The following is a 13,629-nucleotide window of genomic DNA, read 5'->3' as shown; positions in this document are numbered from 1 at the left end:
GCCCAGGTTAATTTAGAGCTGCTTGTGACTTCACCCTGAGGAGAATTGTGGTTGCTGCTTGACCAGGCCTCACCCCGTAGTCAACCAATAATCCAATTTCTTACACCACACTTCAACATCATTCATATCCCTTCCCCTTCTCCCAACCATTCAGTGCCTTCCTAGAGTACTCCACAAAATCCACCTGACTGGTTAGGCCACTTCTCGGTGTCCCTAAATTTTAATCTATACTTCTCTGGGGTGAAACCAAATTTGGTGACAAGGGCTGCATTCATGGGAATCTAGGACATTTGATCAGCTACCTCTGAGCACATCAAGGTACCCCTCTAAACATTTGGCATGTGTTTCCAGAGACTAGCCCCCAGCCTTTTCCTTGGATCGTATGCATGGGCAGGGCTACCTGAAATGCAGAAAAGCACTTGCCATTATCACCCCCTACAAGGTGCATCAGGTCTTTAGGGAAGGTCCTGCATCTTTGGACTTACTTCATTTTGCAGTAATATTTGCTTTTGATCAAGGGCTAGCCACCTCTCCAGAGCCAGGCTTTTATCTTCTGAAGCTGCTTTCATTTCCTCAGCAGCCACTTTTATCTGGTTCTGTCTGCAGATTGAGCATTCTCTCAGCTCTCCTGACCTACAAACTCCTCATGTGACAGGATGTGGGAGGACACACTGCTACCTGCCTGGAAGTAGATCTCACTCCTGTGGACAAGTTGTCCACCTCCTGCTACAGCTCAGGGTCTGTGACCAGGCCAATTCCTTCCTAATCCTCTATAGCCACCTCCTCCTCCTCCCCTGTTGCAGCTTGCATCCTGTGAACTTCTTCAAAGGCTCTGAGGGCTATTTGAAAATACACCTTTGTGGCCCTGTTACTCAAGGTCACCCTTCTGTCCTTGCACGGGTTCTTCAACTCTGTCACTGTGAGGGTATCAATGTTGCTGAGCTCCAACTCAATCATTGTAAGACAGTCATTGGCACACACATATGAGGCAGGAGTTAAATTTGGAAAACAAGAATTAAATATTGCCTATCAAACAGAAATGAAATATAATTTGATTCTGATGTTAGAATATTTAAATGGAATTTTGAGTTTTGCACAAATCACTAAGTGGCACAGTACAAACAGAAGTACTGGCTCCCTCCACTGAACACCAATGTAAGAAACTGGGCTATTGCTTGAGCGGGGTGGAAAGCACCACTCAAACAACAACCATAACCCTTGGCAGAGTGAACCTCGAAAGTCACTAAATTAACATGTGCTTAACTACCTCGGAGCATGGCACAAAAGCAGTCAGGCCTAACTTAGAGGCAATGTGAAAGTATTTATGCAGCACACAAAGGGCCATATGTAGGTAGCCTAATACCGGTCGGTAACGGACGATTTTCGGTAAATATACCGTTACCGACCGGTATTTAGGCTTTTGCTATGTAGGGGGAACATTTCAGGATTCGGTAAATTACCGAATCGGTAAAATTACCAAATCGGTAATTTTACCGATTCGGTAAATACCGAATCCTGAAATGAGATGTAGGTGACACTCAAATGAGTGATGTGTAGGGAAAATAATTTGGTATTTAGCACCAAATATATGTTGGTGCTAAATACCGAATTCATTGCAAAAAGCAATATTTTGCTGGACTAACAGTGCCATGTGGCAGACATACATGGCCTTAGGGCATGTATGTGCGCCACATGTGCACACATGCAGGAATCAGGGGTGCAACAGGGTGTCATTGTGACACCCTGCCACCCTTGAATGTGCTCCCCCCATTACCGAATCGGTATTTACCGATTCGGTAATGAGGCATACCTTCCCATTGATTCAATCAATGGGAAGGTATGCCTCATTACCGAATCGGTAAATACCGATTCGGTAATTACCGAATTTCTCCGATTCGGTAATATTTACCAAATGATTACCTACATACGAGTTACCACTTCTTAAATACCGAATCGGTAAAGTTCGGTATTTAAGAAGTGGTAACTTGTATGCTACCTACATATGGCCCAAAGAGTGATAAAGTGAAAACATAAACACAAGAAAAATCTCAAACCAATTTATAAAAATAGAGTAATCTTTAATAAATACCATGATATAATAACAAAGAAAATACTATCAGTAAAACTGGATTTTGAATTTTAAAGTTTTTAGTGACAATTACACCAAAAAGCAGAAAGTGGCACCCGCATTTACTTGTCCTCGCTGCACCGGAGGAAAATCAAAGGTTCCGGCCAATTCAGATGGAGTGTGGGAAAGATATAGGGACCAGAATAGTCCCACTGAAGAGTTAACTTGTCAGGTCTGGTGCAAAGAGCTCCGTTTTTGTTGGAGGAGGCTGCGAGACGGGAGCTTTCAGCACAAAGAGCAGGTCAGACGTTGGAGATGGTCGTAACTGTAGCACAAAGAACCAGTCATGACTGGAGCTCGTGTTGGCGTTTGTTGTAAGCTGTAGTTGCTGTAGCACAAAGTGCAGGTCAAGTGTTGCTAGTTGTCGATACAGTTGCTGCTGGCACAAAGGGCAGGTCTCACTAGAGCTTTGCTTTGGGAGTTGCCGCGTGTGGCGGATCATTGATATGAAGTGGTTATTTTTTGTTGTGAGGAGCCCAAACTTCAGGATTTTCACATTTACTTGGAGAGGAGCTCACATCAAAGCCAGGCAAGGGTCGAGGACCTTGGCACACCTCTTGTGAATCAGGACTCTCTCCAGCTGAGGCCAACAGCAGCGCTCAGCCAGGTCCAGACAGGTCCAGTTGGAGCTGGTCATCTGGGCAGTTGCAGGAAGACCTCTGTTGTATTCCTGTATCTCATACAAGAGGTCAGCAAACTGACCCTTGGAGTCACTCTAGGTAGCCTTGGATTAAGGCAAGCACGTCCAATCTTCCTTCATCAGACAGCATAGAAGTCCTTATGGCAGCAGGGCTGTTCTTCTGGCAGCAGGGCAGTCTTCCTCTAAATCTTCCACAGGTCCAGGCATTTTCTGATGAGTATTTCTGAAGGTCCTCTTTTTATGCCTGGTACCAGCCTTTGTGTGAGAGAATTCCCTGACCTACACCCTAAACTAGTTCTGGTCAGTTCTTCCCCATCCCCTGGTCCTGGCTCTAAATTGTCTAGAGGGACAAAGGCAACAACAGGCCTGGTGTCAGGTTCCATTGTGTATGCTATGGCCATGGACATCTGAAATGAAATCAGGGCAGGGTATAGCTCGTCGCCAGCCATCCTGCAAGGAAGACCCTCTCATAGCTACCAACAGGTCCCATTGTTTACTGTCTGGGCCCAATAAACATTCTTGATGGGGTAACTACTCACAGGGCCAGGCACCTGGGGCATCCTAGAAAGGTCTCAAAAACTTTGGAGAAGGAAAAAGGCAGCTTTCTAAAAGTGTATTTTCAAAATTATAATCTAAAGTCCGATTTTGCCATTAAAAAGGATTTTAAATTACAACTCTCTTGAGTATAAATAGCATATCCGAAACTTCTCTCAATCTGAGATTAGCTCATATTAAATATAATAATTTAACCCCAGTGTTAGAGAGTTAAGCCTTACAGCAGTGGAAAACTACTTTAGGGTTTTTTACTGCTAGGACATGTAAAACTTAAAGACACATGTCCTACTTTTAAATACTATGTAATCTGCCCTATGGGTGGTTAGGGCCTACCTTAGAGGTGACATTTATTTTTAAAAAGGAAGGTTTCGGGCTGGCAATAGGTTTATTTTGGAAGGTCAAAATGGCAGTTTAAAACTGCTCTACAGGTTGCAACGGCAGGCCTGAGACATGTTTTAAAGTGCTACTTTAGTAGGTAGTACATGACTGCTGCTGTCCCCTAGTAGTATTTAATTTACAGCCCATGACTACATGGAGTACTAATATCTGGGGCTTATAAGCAAATGAAATATGCTAATTAGGTGTACACCAATATTAACTGGTCTTAAGGAGAGGCCAAAAGCCAGGTTAAAATAAATAATACAACGGACCTTTTTCACAAGGAGTACTCAAATATTTAACTTCAGCTGGGTAAATTCATTAAAAGATCAAATTCCCAAACACTTTTCAGAAATCTACCATAGATTACATTTTACCACCAGTGATATATGACTGATTGCATTCCATGTCCAGTTATATATAATTAGTTACCTACTGTCTCTAGCATTTAGTGTCCTGTATAAAATGTTGGTTCTGAATATCCAAAACTGATTCTGTTCCATCATCAGTGATTCACCACAGCTGCAAAAATCTCTAACTGATTCTATTCCCGCTCCAGTGTTGTTTACCCAATTACAACCAGATTTCAGTAATCTGTAACTAATTCCATTCCAGATTCTTTAATGTGTAAATGATTCAATATCAGTTGCAGTCATTGCTACCTGATCACATCTAGGTTTCAGTGATCTGTAACACAATCCAATAATTCATAATAAGACATTTTAAAATATCTCAATTGTGGAACTAGTTACATTTCTGGTCCAGTTATGTGTAGTGGTTTGATGAGTTAGGCAACTTGCATCTTTGCAATTCTTTTCTTCAAACGTTCAAGCTTCCCAAAGTGTAGCGAAAGAACTCTATATTCTACTTCAAAATCAGTACCCCATCCTCTGCTCCAAGCACCCGCCACATTTACCAAATTTGTAAACATCATGCCCATATTATTCTCATTTGACCTTCACCACACGGGCAGACCCTTGTCATGATAAGTCTTCTGCACTCACACTACCCTAACACTTCTTGTGTTTAGGGACCTATATGGATTTTGGTGTGATGGGAGTGCTACCATGAATCTGTGCTCCCACCCAGCCAGACTCACAGTTACCCCATCCCATTAAGAGGTTTGTGAACTGCAGGGTTTCTGACCGCAGTCCATGTGATGGCTCTCCCTAGGAAATCCCTTACCTGAGGTTCCCTCCCTCACTAGGCAGTTAAGTCACAGTGACAGTTGGCCACCCTGCTTAGAGTCTCTCATTTTTGCTAGCATGGTCTGCCAAGCAAGGCATGATGGAACTAGCCAGGCAGAACTCACAATGGTCCGCAAGCATTGAGAAATAAGCATCAGAGCATCAGGGCATTTTTATTTTGTTTGAGTAAAGGCATTTCCCATCTGAGAGGTTGTTTTGATACAGTGCTTAATTTGAGCTTGTGCTTCTGTCTGTTAATTTAGAAATGAGCTCAACAGCCATCTTTATAAAGTCAAATCACATTGAAAATGAATACCAGACTCCCACACCATTACTATAGGTTTGTGTGGCCTCAAATAATGTGAATTGTCACACCTGTAGGAGTATGACGGTTAGGTATTATTTTGGTACTGTCATTGGCAGCACTGGCAGGGGCAACGCATGGTTCAGGCTTCAGTGTCCTTCCAAGAAGGTCCCTGGCACTTAATGTTTCACAAATTAAGCACTGTAATTTGTTATAATAAATAAAGTATGCTTAGCAGGCATAAAATAAGTGGCACTTACTCAGCATACTTCCCTGCTTTCAATGCACCTGCCACAATAGCAGATGCTCTGAAGGTGGTAAGAGTCTGGCCATACAGGTGGGAATTTCATGACATTCTGGGCGTTCCTCCACCAAGGGAGCAGAGATGAGGGCTTTCCTTACCTGGCTGCCTATAAGGATATAAAGGTCTTTTTAGTCTGATATCTACATGGTGAAAAACATTCATGAAACAATTTCTTGGGGCTCGGGAAAATCAGGCATTTTCAAAGTTATTCAGGTACCCTGAAAATACCTAATATTATCAATGTTTAACTGGCCACCTAACAAATATAGTCTGTTTCCTAATTAGCCGGTGGCTGATGAAATAGCCTAGATCAGATGTCACCAACCGGTTGATCCCTGACCACCAGTAGCTCACAGGCACATTCGGAGTATCTTGAAGCCTTGAGTTAATTTTATATGAGCACAGGGTCACATTTTCCTTTTTAAATTAAGATAAGGCTGTGCTTTTTTTTACTTTATTGTCATCCGGGTGTCGATAGCAGGGCCTGATAATGAGCAGTGCTGAATCATATTTATGACCCAAGGTTGGGGCCAGAGGTGAGTACCAAGGGCCCTAATATGTAAAGGGCGCGCTTACCCTATTTGCACCCGGCACACATTAAAACATGTGTACCAGGAGCAAACAGGGAAAGTGCGCCCTATTACATGGAATGTGCTGCACCCAGGGCAGCCGCAAACTCGTGCTGCCTCCAGGGCAGCGCATTTAGGTAAACGCATTCACCATACCAGTCGACTGCCACTCGAATGAGATGGTGAACACTGTGTAGATTGGCTCGTGGCCTGATTAGGTAAGCGTTGCAATCCCCTCTCTTTCCGTCTTTTTAGTTTTGCACGTATTTATGGTGTGGTATCTCTTATGTTTTTTTGTGTGTTTCCCCCTTTTTTTTTTTAGCTCAGCCTGACTGGTGGGACAGTTCACTCTACAATTGGCCCACCGCTTACACTTGCTCTTATGCAACTTTTGTGCGGCACTCTATTTCAAACCTTGCTCTATTTGATTGCAGCTTTACTTGATTCAAGGGCCACTTCATTAATGTTTGCCCCCTTGCCGTTATTATATTGTGACCGCACTTGTGACCTCTAAGAGTTGTGAATCGTTACAACCCCAGTGGATGTGAGTATATACTCACTATATAATTTATGTAGATTTCTGTCAGGTGTCCTAAATTACTAATTTGCGCCCCCTTCCCCCCTTTTATTTTTATAGAGGGTGCCTTTTTCATTGATACTTTGCCTTGGGGCAATTGTGATTGGAACAAGTGGAGCCTTCCTATGCCCATGCCATGGACTTAAAAGGTGATTTATTCAATTGGTCAACTCTTAAATTGGTTTAGGAAATAATCCTCCTTCAATTCTTTAGACACATTCTTGATTCTTATCCAGTATTACTAATCACTTGGGGGCATATTATCAAGAACGGCGTTAAAAATTATCGCTGGTTTAGCAGCGGAAAATTGCAGCTAAAGCGGCGATAATGGGCTTGATAATATGCCCTTGAGAATTCCAATAGAAGCCCATATTCTGGTGTGAACATGGGCTTCTATTGGAATTCTCCAGGGCATATTATCAAGCCCATTATCGCAGCTTTAGCGGCAGTTTTCTGCAGCTAAACCGGCGATAATTTTAATGCCGTCCTTGATAATATGCCCCCAAGTGTTCACACCTTTCTGCTTAATCTTTGGAATATTAATTATTTTTGGTGTTTTTACTGAGTTTGAGCCCTTGCCAGTTTTGATCATAGCTTCTTTTAGTTCTACTTATATCGTTTTCTCTACATTGGGTGATTGGTATCTTTCACTTTCCTCGTTTTGATTTAGTCATTTTGATTGATCGTATGCTATCATATGACCCCTGATCAATTTCTGATACCCGTGTCTTATACTTGTTTTTTCCTTTTTTCGATTTTATTATTGGAATTCTTTAATGGACGCTCTGGTATCCATTATTGTCTGTCCTGATGATGACCACTAAAAATGTTTGTGGTTGAAACGCCGTTGACGCCTTCATGTGGCCTTGATTGTAGAGGACGCAATCTTTGCTATGTTTTGTTTTGTACAAACTACATATCTGTAATTTTCCTCAGCCACGTCTTTTGTTTACACAGTGTATTGTCTGTATGATTGTTTGTGTAACATATTGAGTCCCATTGTTGTTTTTGACATAATTATTGTCTTATTAAAAATGTTGCACATTTTTGTGATTTTGTGTAGGGGTATCACTTGTTAGAAAGTTACTTGCAATTTTGCTTTAACAAAATTGTTCCTTTTATTGTCTGTATTCTCCCTTTTTATTAATTTTTTGTTTGATCTTTTGTTATTGTTATCTTGCATTTTAAGTTAGAAATTTAACTTGAACCTTTGTTAGGATTCTAGTCTTTACTTTGCCCCAGGTTCAGGTCTTAGCACTGCCCCTGTTGGTAGTAACTAATACAAATAATGATGCCACATATGGCTTAAGGTATGTCAGGTGCCACAAGTACATATGATTCAGGTGCTCACTCACCCATACACATACATCCCATTCATACACACACATTCATACATCCCCAAAGACCACGCTCTTACTGGCACACATGGCTGCCCTCTCACAGTGCCCCTGGTCAAAGTATTTTTTTCAAATCACAGTATCTGGCTTTATGGAGATTAGGCTCAATTTCAATGAAGTTGGGCATGGGGGTGTCTGGAAGCAATGCACAAGGTTTTTGGCCTTCAGTAGATGACGATCGGTTTCACTGATCAGAAGTCGCTCTCACTACAGAAAAGTTTGGAGACCCCTGGCCTAGATTCATTACTATGTATCAAGCAGTCACAGCTCGCACAGGCAAGCGCGGTGGGGCGGTGAGGAGGGGCAGGGCTGGCAGGCTTGTGGAGGGTGGGAGCCGACATACGATGGGATAGTGAAAAGTAAATAAATAAAACCACTTACCATGCGCTTGCCGCATCGCTGAGTTAGCAATGCAGCAAGCACAAGGTAAGTGGTTTTTATGTATTTATTTACTTTTCACAATCCCATCGTATGTCGACTTACACCATCACCTCTGCCCCGCCTCACCGTCCCACAGTGCTTACCTGTGTGAGCCGCCACTGGTAGCAAGTTGCAGGGTAAATACCAGATCTTTTCAGCCAGGTGGCCAGTTTAAAACTAGAATAGTTTTACTATTTATCTGGTGAACAGCCAAAGAACAGTAAGTAAAACTTCACTGTTTACTTATCTGCTGGCAAACCAGTTAAAATGATGTGCTTTTAGACTGGTGGCACACTAATTAGTAAAGCAATGTCACTATTTACCCAGTCATTGCCTTAAAAACAGTGTGTGTACCATTTGGCAAGTAGCGAGACAAATAGCATAGAAACTTCCCAAGCCACCTGGCAAGCTGCTTAGAAGAGGATCTGTGATATTTATATAGAACAGTTTCTTTCTTATTGACGAACCTGCTGGCCAAATAGCAAAACATCGCTGCTGTTTGGCGAGAAGCCAGCTAAAGAGCTTCCACAGTGGGCAGTTAAAGAGCCGCCACCTAAAAACTGTTTGCTTGTATTTTAAGCCACCCTGAGGTAAACAGAAGCGTATGGAGCAGTTTAAATAGCAAATGTGGATAGATGATAGGTGATTGCTAGTTTGACATAATTACCGATTTTCTAAATGAGGAGTAAATCAAATTAAATGGGAATATCAAATTATATTTTTATATCAAATGTGTTATAGCGCAAAAACCTAACAAGGAGACTATGAGCCGAGAAACCCAAAGTAAAAGGAACATCCAAGACTACAAGACTCTGCAACCTGCCCGCGTGTAAAATGTTTAAACCACAGAGCTAAGGCCTCCAAGCAGTAAACGAGAGTGAATTTGTAGTTGTCATTACAGAAACTGTTTCAGTCACATACTTTGGAGAAGCTACCTGAGCGATATCTAATTTTACAAACAAAGTAATTACTGGCCTGAGTTGGGAAATTATCTTGAAACTGTGTCCTAACCCCACCAAAAAACAAGCCTCATTTTCTGTGGAAATTTCTTGAATTGCGTACACCTCACGCACACCTCAAAATAGATATACTTTTTCCTCCCTTGCTTAAAATGTATTTTTGATACTGGGGTCATATGAACAAGTCCTCACTGCCACCAGAGCATCACTTTTTTTTACGCTCCGGTGACGCAGCACCATTTGCTATATTTACATGGTGGTGCTAAGCCACTTTGCATGGCTTAACGCCACCTTATAAATATGCCCCTTTCCGCCGCAGTCCTTTGTTACATTGTCAATTTTTCATTGCAATGTTATGTTTATATTATATTACAATGTTAATTTTATAACAGGCAAGAATGAGTGATCTTATTGTATTTTCATCTCATCTTTTCTGTTTTCTCGCTTTTTTTGTTCTTCTCGTGATTTTTTTTCACTTTGTCATCTGTGGATTCTTGTTTCCTGTTGTCAGTTTGTTTTTCTTTCTTCTACATTTTTCCATCATCGTAGTGCATCTTTTGAGTTCTTTTTTCGTCTTCTGGTTGCTTTTCCTTCATCTCTTTGTGTGTGTCTGGATGTCTCCAGTGTTTTGTTGTGTCGTGCTATGCCTTGCCTCCTCGCATGTCTGCCTGGCCAGTAGGTGTGTTTTGGGGTAGTGATTGGTGTTTTCATGTCTATTCTTTTTCTCGTTGTATTTTTTTCACTGTGTCTTTTCATCCTTTTCTGTTTTTTTATATAGAAAGGAGGATGGGTCGCATTTGTCTGTTTCTTAATCTGTCGCTTGCTCTTTCCTTATATACTTCCACATATTCTTTCTGTTCTACCCTTGCAGTTCATTTCTTTGCCTTGCTGTGTTATTTCTCTATTTCTCTCTTTTCATCTCATTTATGGTTCTCCTTTTTGCGTTTCCATCTTATTCATTTTTGTTATATAAGAAAGGAGGATATGTAGTATCCTAGTTTACTGTTCCTGTTTATGTATGCCATTTTCCACCACATGCTCAGCCAGTGGAATGTTACTGTGATGATGTATTGCGGAATGTTGGAAGTATGTGAAGAAAAGCCACCGTTGAGAATGGGCTGAGCAGCATGCTGGCTGCTCCTGGTGGGGCTAGTTCAGGACCTTTACTGGACTTATCTATCAGATCTACACATCTTGTAACCACCTTCAATAAATCATCCTGAACTACATCAACCTGTCTGGACTTGATCACTTCACAATCGAAGTTCCACTGCAACACCCATTGGTTTTTGACACTGCCTCAGATATACAGGCTGAGGCGGTACCAAAAATGAATTCCATGGAATATCAGTTATTAAAGTGGCACAAAGAATAATTTCTCCTAGTTTTCTGCTCTTTCCGTGTGTGCTGCAGCACACATAGAAGGCGCAAATCCCCATTATTGATTGTTTATTTGCAGGAAGGTGTCCCTTCCTAGACATCATTGCAGTGCAGGCATGGTGGCCGGGTGCCTGCACTGGCACTAGGCAGCTTTTTTTGCGCCAGAGCTTGGCAACACAGGGGTGCACTGTATTCTTGTTAACATGGCGCATCCCAGCATTTTGAAAATGTCAGAGCGCGGCGCTGGAAAGCGCAGCTCTGCACTCCGACATTTTCTTGTAAACATGCCCCTGTATGTTTTAATAACTTTTATTAACAAGATACTCATCTTCCAATCTTCATTGAAAATTTGGATTGCTTGCAAACCTTTCTAAAGCATATGTTTATTGTGGTACACAAGGAATCACAGCAGTAAATCAATTTTTGTCTTCATTTGTGACAAAATATGTCATCAACCAGTACTGCAATGTTTAATACTGCTGATTATATACAACATTTGACATAATTCTGAAAAAACAAGATGCCATTTGGAGGGGTGTGCAATCAAATGCCAAGTGGGGCTCCTCGCAAAAAGAGCTTTAAGATCACTGGTACAGGTGTTCCGATGACAGAAGAGTCTCAAACTTAGGATAGTATAGATATGTTTTTAATTCTTATAGAATAATAGCTTACTTTTTTCTTTCTCAATAATTATTTTAAGAACCAGATTTAAAACACTTGTATGTTGTATTAACTTTGTGAGAGATGTTAAATTAATGAGTGTGTATGCACAATTAATGGACAAATATTCAAATAAAGAAATTGGAGAAATAAAAAAGAGGAACAAAGGAATTTGAGCAAAGCAAGAAAGACGTGAAGGGCAAAAAGTCAGAGAGTGGCAATATATGACAGCGAAATGGCACTTGTGTTGAGTTGCTCTTTAACAGATCAAGTTGAAAAGGAAACTTGGGGGAAGACAAAAAGAAAAGACAGACTACACGAAAGAGAGGGAAACCATCAAAAGTTTCGAATGGAATTTGAAAAGGGAATGGTGAAGACAAAGAAACCAGTGCAAAAATGATTGAGAGAGATTGGGGAAATGAAGTGGTAGATACAGAAAAGTAAGTGAGGCAGATCAACTAGGCTCACGAAACGGAAAACGTAAAGAGAAACGGGAAAGAGATTCATAAGATGTACAGAAAGGGAAATACAAAGTTAAGCTGAGAAAATCACTTAAAGGGAAACAGGGAAACCACAGAGCCTGTGAATGAAAATAGCATAGCAAAAGACGGTGCAAAACAGAAAGAAGAGGATAATTATGAATAAAAAGAAAAGAGAGGAAAAGGAGATGTTTGAGGCTCCAGTTAAAGGAAAAAGCACAGAGAAAAGACGTTTGGGTGTAGAAGGAATATATGGAAAACCAGGAGCTTTTTTGATAAGCTGGGCGTCAACCATCAGAGCAATACTTGGGTACAAAAGGAACTACGACTAAGGATTTTTTAACACCCTACATAAAGCAATATTTTGCCACCCTCTTTTCTAATTATTAGATGTCCTGCTTATGTGGTCAATCAGCAACCCCCCCCCCCCCCCAAAAAGCCCCTCCCCCCCCCCCCCCCCTCGCCCCCCAGCATCCAGCTTGTGTAGCCCCAGGCAGACAGAAGTTGAGAATTGTCCCTGGCATTAATAAATGTAATGACCAAAAAACTAAGGGGAATAGTGTAGCTTTGTAGAGAAAGACAGCTAAGGCTGAAAGAAAAAGCATAGTGGGAAGGATTCGGAAGAAATCGGTCCAAGGAGGGTGGCTATCAAAAGAAGTTCAGGTGAATGAGCTTGGGGAGAAAGTCAAGAGCAAGTGTAAAAAGAGAAAAGGAGGAGCAACAAGGTGATGCAGAACGAGGTCATATGGCAGAAATTATACATTGCAAAAGTGCTGGAAAATGTCTTACTGTTGCAGGCCATTTTTCACTTGTGAAAGGCAATTTTGCTTCAGTGTCTTGAGCAAACCTCTGCACCAATCAATTGCTCTAAAATAGTAGCCAGTTAGTAAAATTTTGAATTTTCGTTCTGGTGAATGAATCAATGAAAATGCCACCGCAAAATGTGTGGACATTAGGGCAAAATTGCACACAACCTGTGTAAAATTGCCCATCACCAATGCAGTTTTTTCGTGAAAATAACGGTCACTTAAGAAACTATTTTGATTGCAGCTTACCTCAGATTGGACAGCTGTCAGTCAGAATCCGTGTCTGCGGCGTCATTTAGCGGGAAGCGCCGGCGCTCCCTGAACAGTGGGCGACACTGGAAGAAACAGCTGCTGAGCCCTCTGCGGGAGCCGAGGGAAACCAGCCCTACTTGTACACCTCGCCCTTGCAATGTGCCCAGTTAGATTTCCAAGGAGTGCGTTTGCACACACAGCTTACTTAGGTCTCTGTTTGTTTTTTGCTTGGGGTCATTCCTTCTCAAAGATAGGCGTGACCGCGGCACCTTCTTAAAGCCATTGTTAAACTCCATCCTGTGTTTTTAAAATCTCCGAGTCGCAAATGTAGACTTACCTGTATTGCATCCTGGTTGGTTTTCACACCGTTCACTTACAGGTTCTCTGCATAAACAGTGGAGCTCAAATTACATAAAGCTGTGCGCTCGTGTAAATAACGGAGCTAATCTTTTTCTAACCACGGCCCCCGTTTATAAACAGTTTAGGGGGGCGGTTGTGCAACGCTTACATACACGTTGCACAGCACTGGTGGGCTGCAGACTCCGTCCTCTAAAACAGTACATGGAAATACCTCACCGATGGCATGTCTTGTTCGCAGTTCTTCTTCGGCATGTGCAGCTACTAGAAGGGATGC

At 41.8% G+C, this 13,629-nt stretch overlaps 1 protein-coding gene across 1 annotated transcript in view; it reads right to left on the bottom strand.

Moving 5' to 3' along the window:
- A4GNT (alpha-1,4-N-acetylglucosaminyltransferase) overlaps positions 1-13,122 on the bottom strand; it is a 128,773-nt gene extending 115,651 nt beyond the window's left edge. Inside the window, exon 1 of the mRNA XM_085636421.1 lies at positions 12,993-13,122. The gene's annotated coding sequence lies outside the window, so the exon portion shown is untranslated. The remainder of the gene's footprint in view (positions 1-12,992) is intronic.
- Positions 13,123-13,629: the final 507 nt, after the last annotated feature.

The sequence above is a fragment of the Triturus cristatus genome, chromosome 11 (assembly GCF_964204655.1).
Source record: "Triturus cristatus chromosome 11, aTriCri1.1, whole genome shotgun sequence".
In the NCBI taxonomy this organism is placed as follows: Eukaryota; Metazoa; Chordata; class Amphibia; order Caudata; family Salamandridae; genus Triturus; species Triturus cristatus.
The sequence above is the reverse complement of the archived record's forward strand: the minus strand, read 5'-3'. Positions and strand labels throughout refer to the sequence as shown.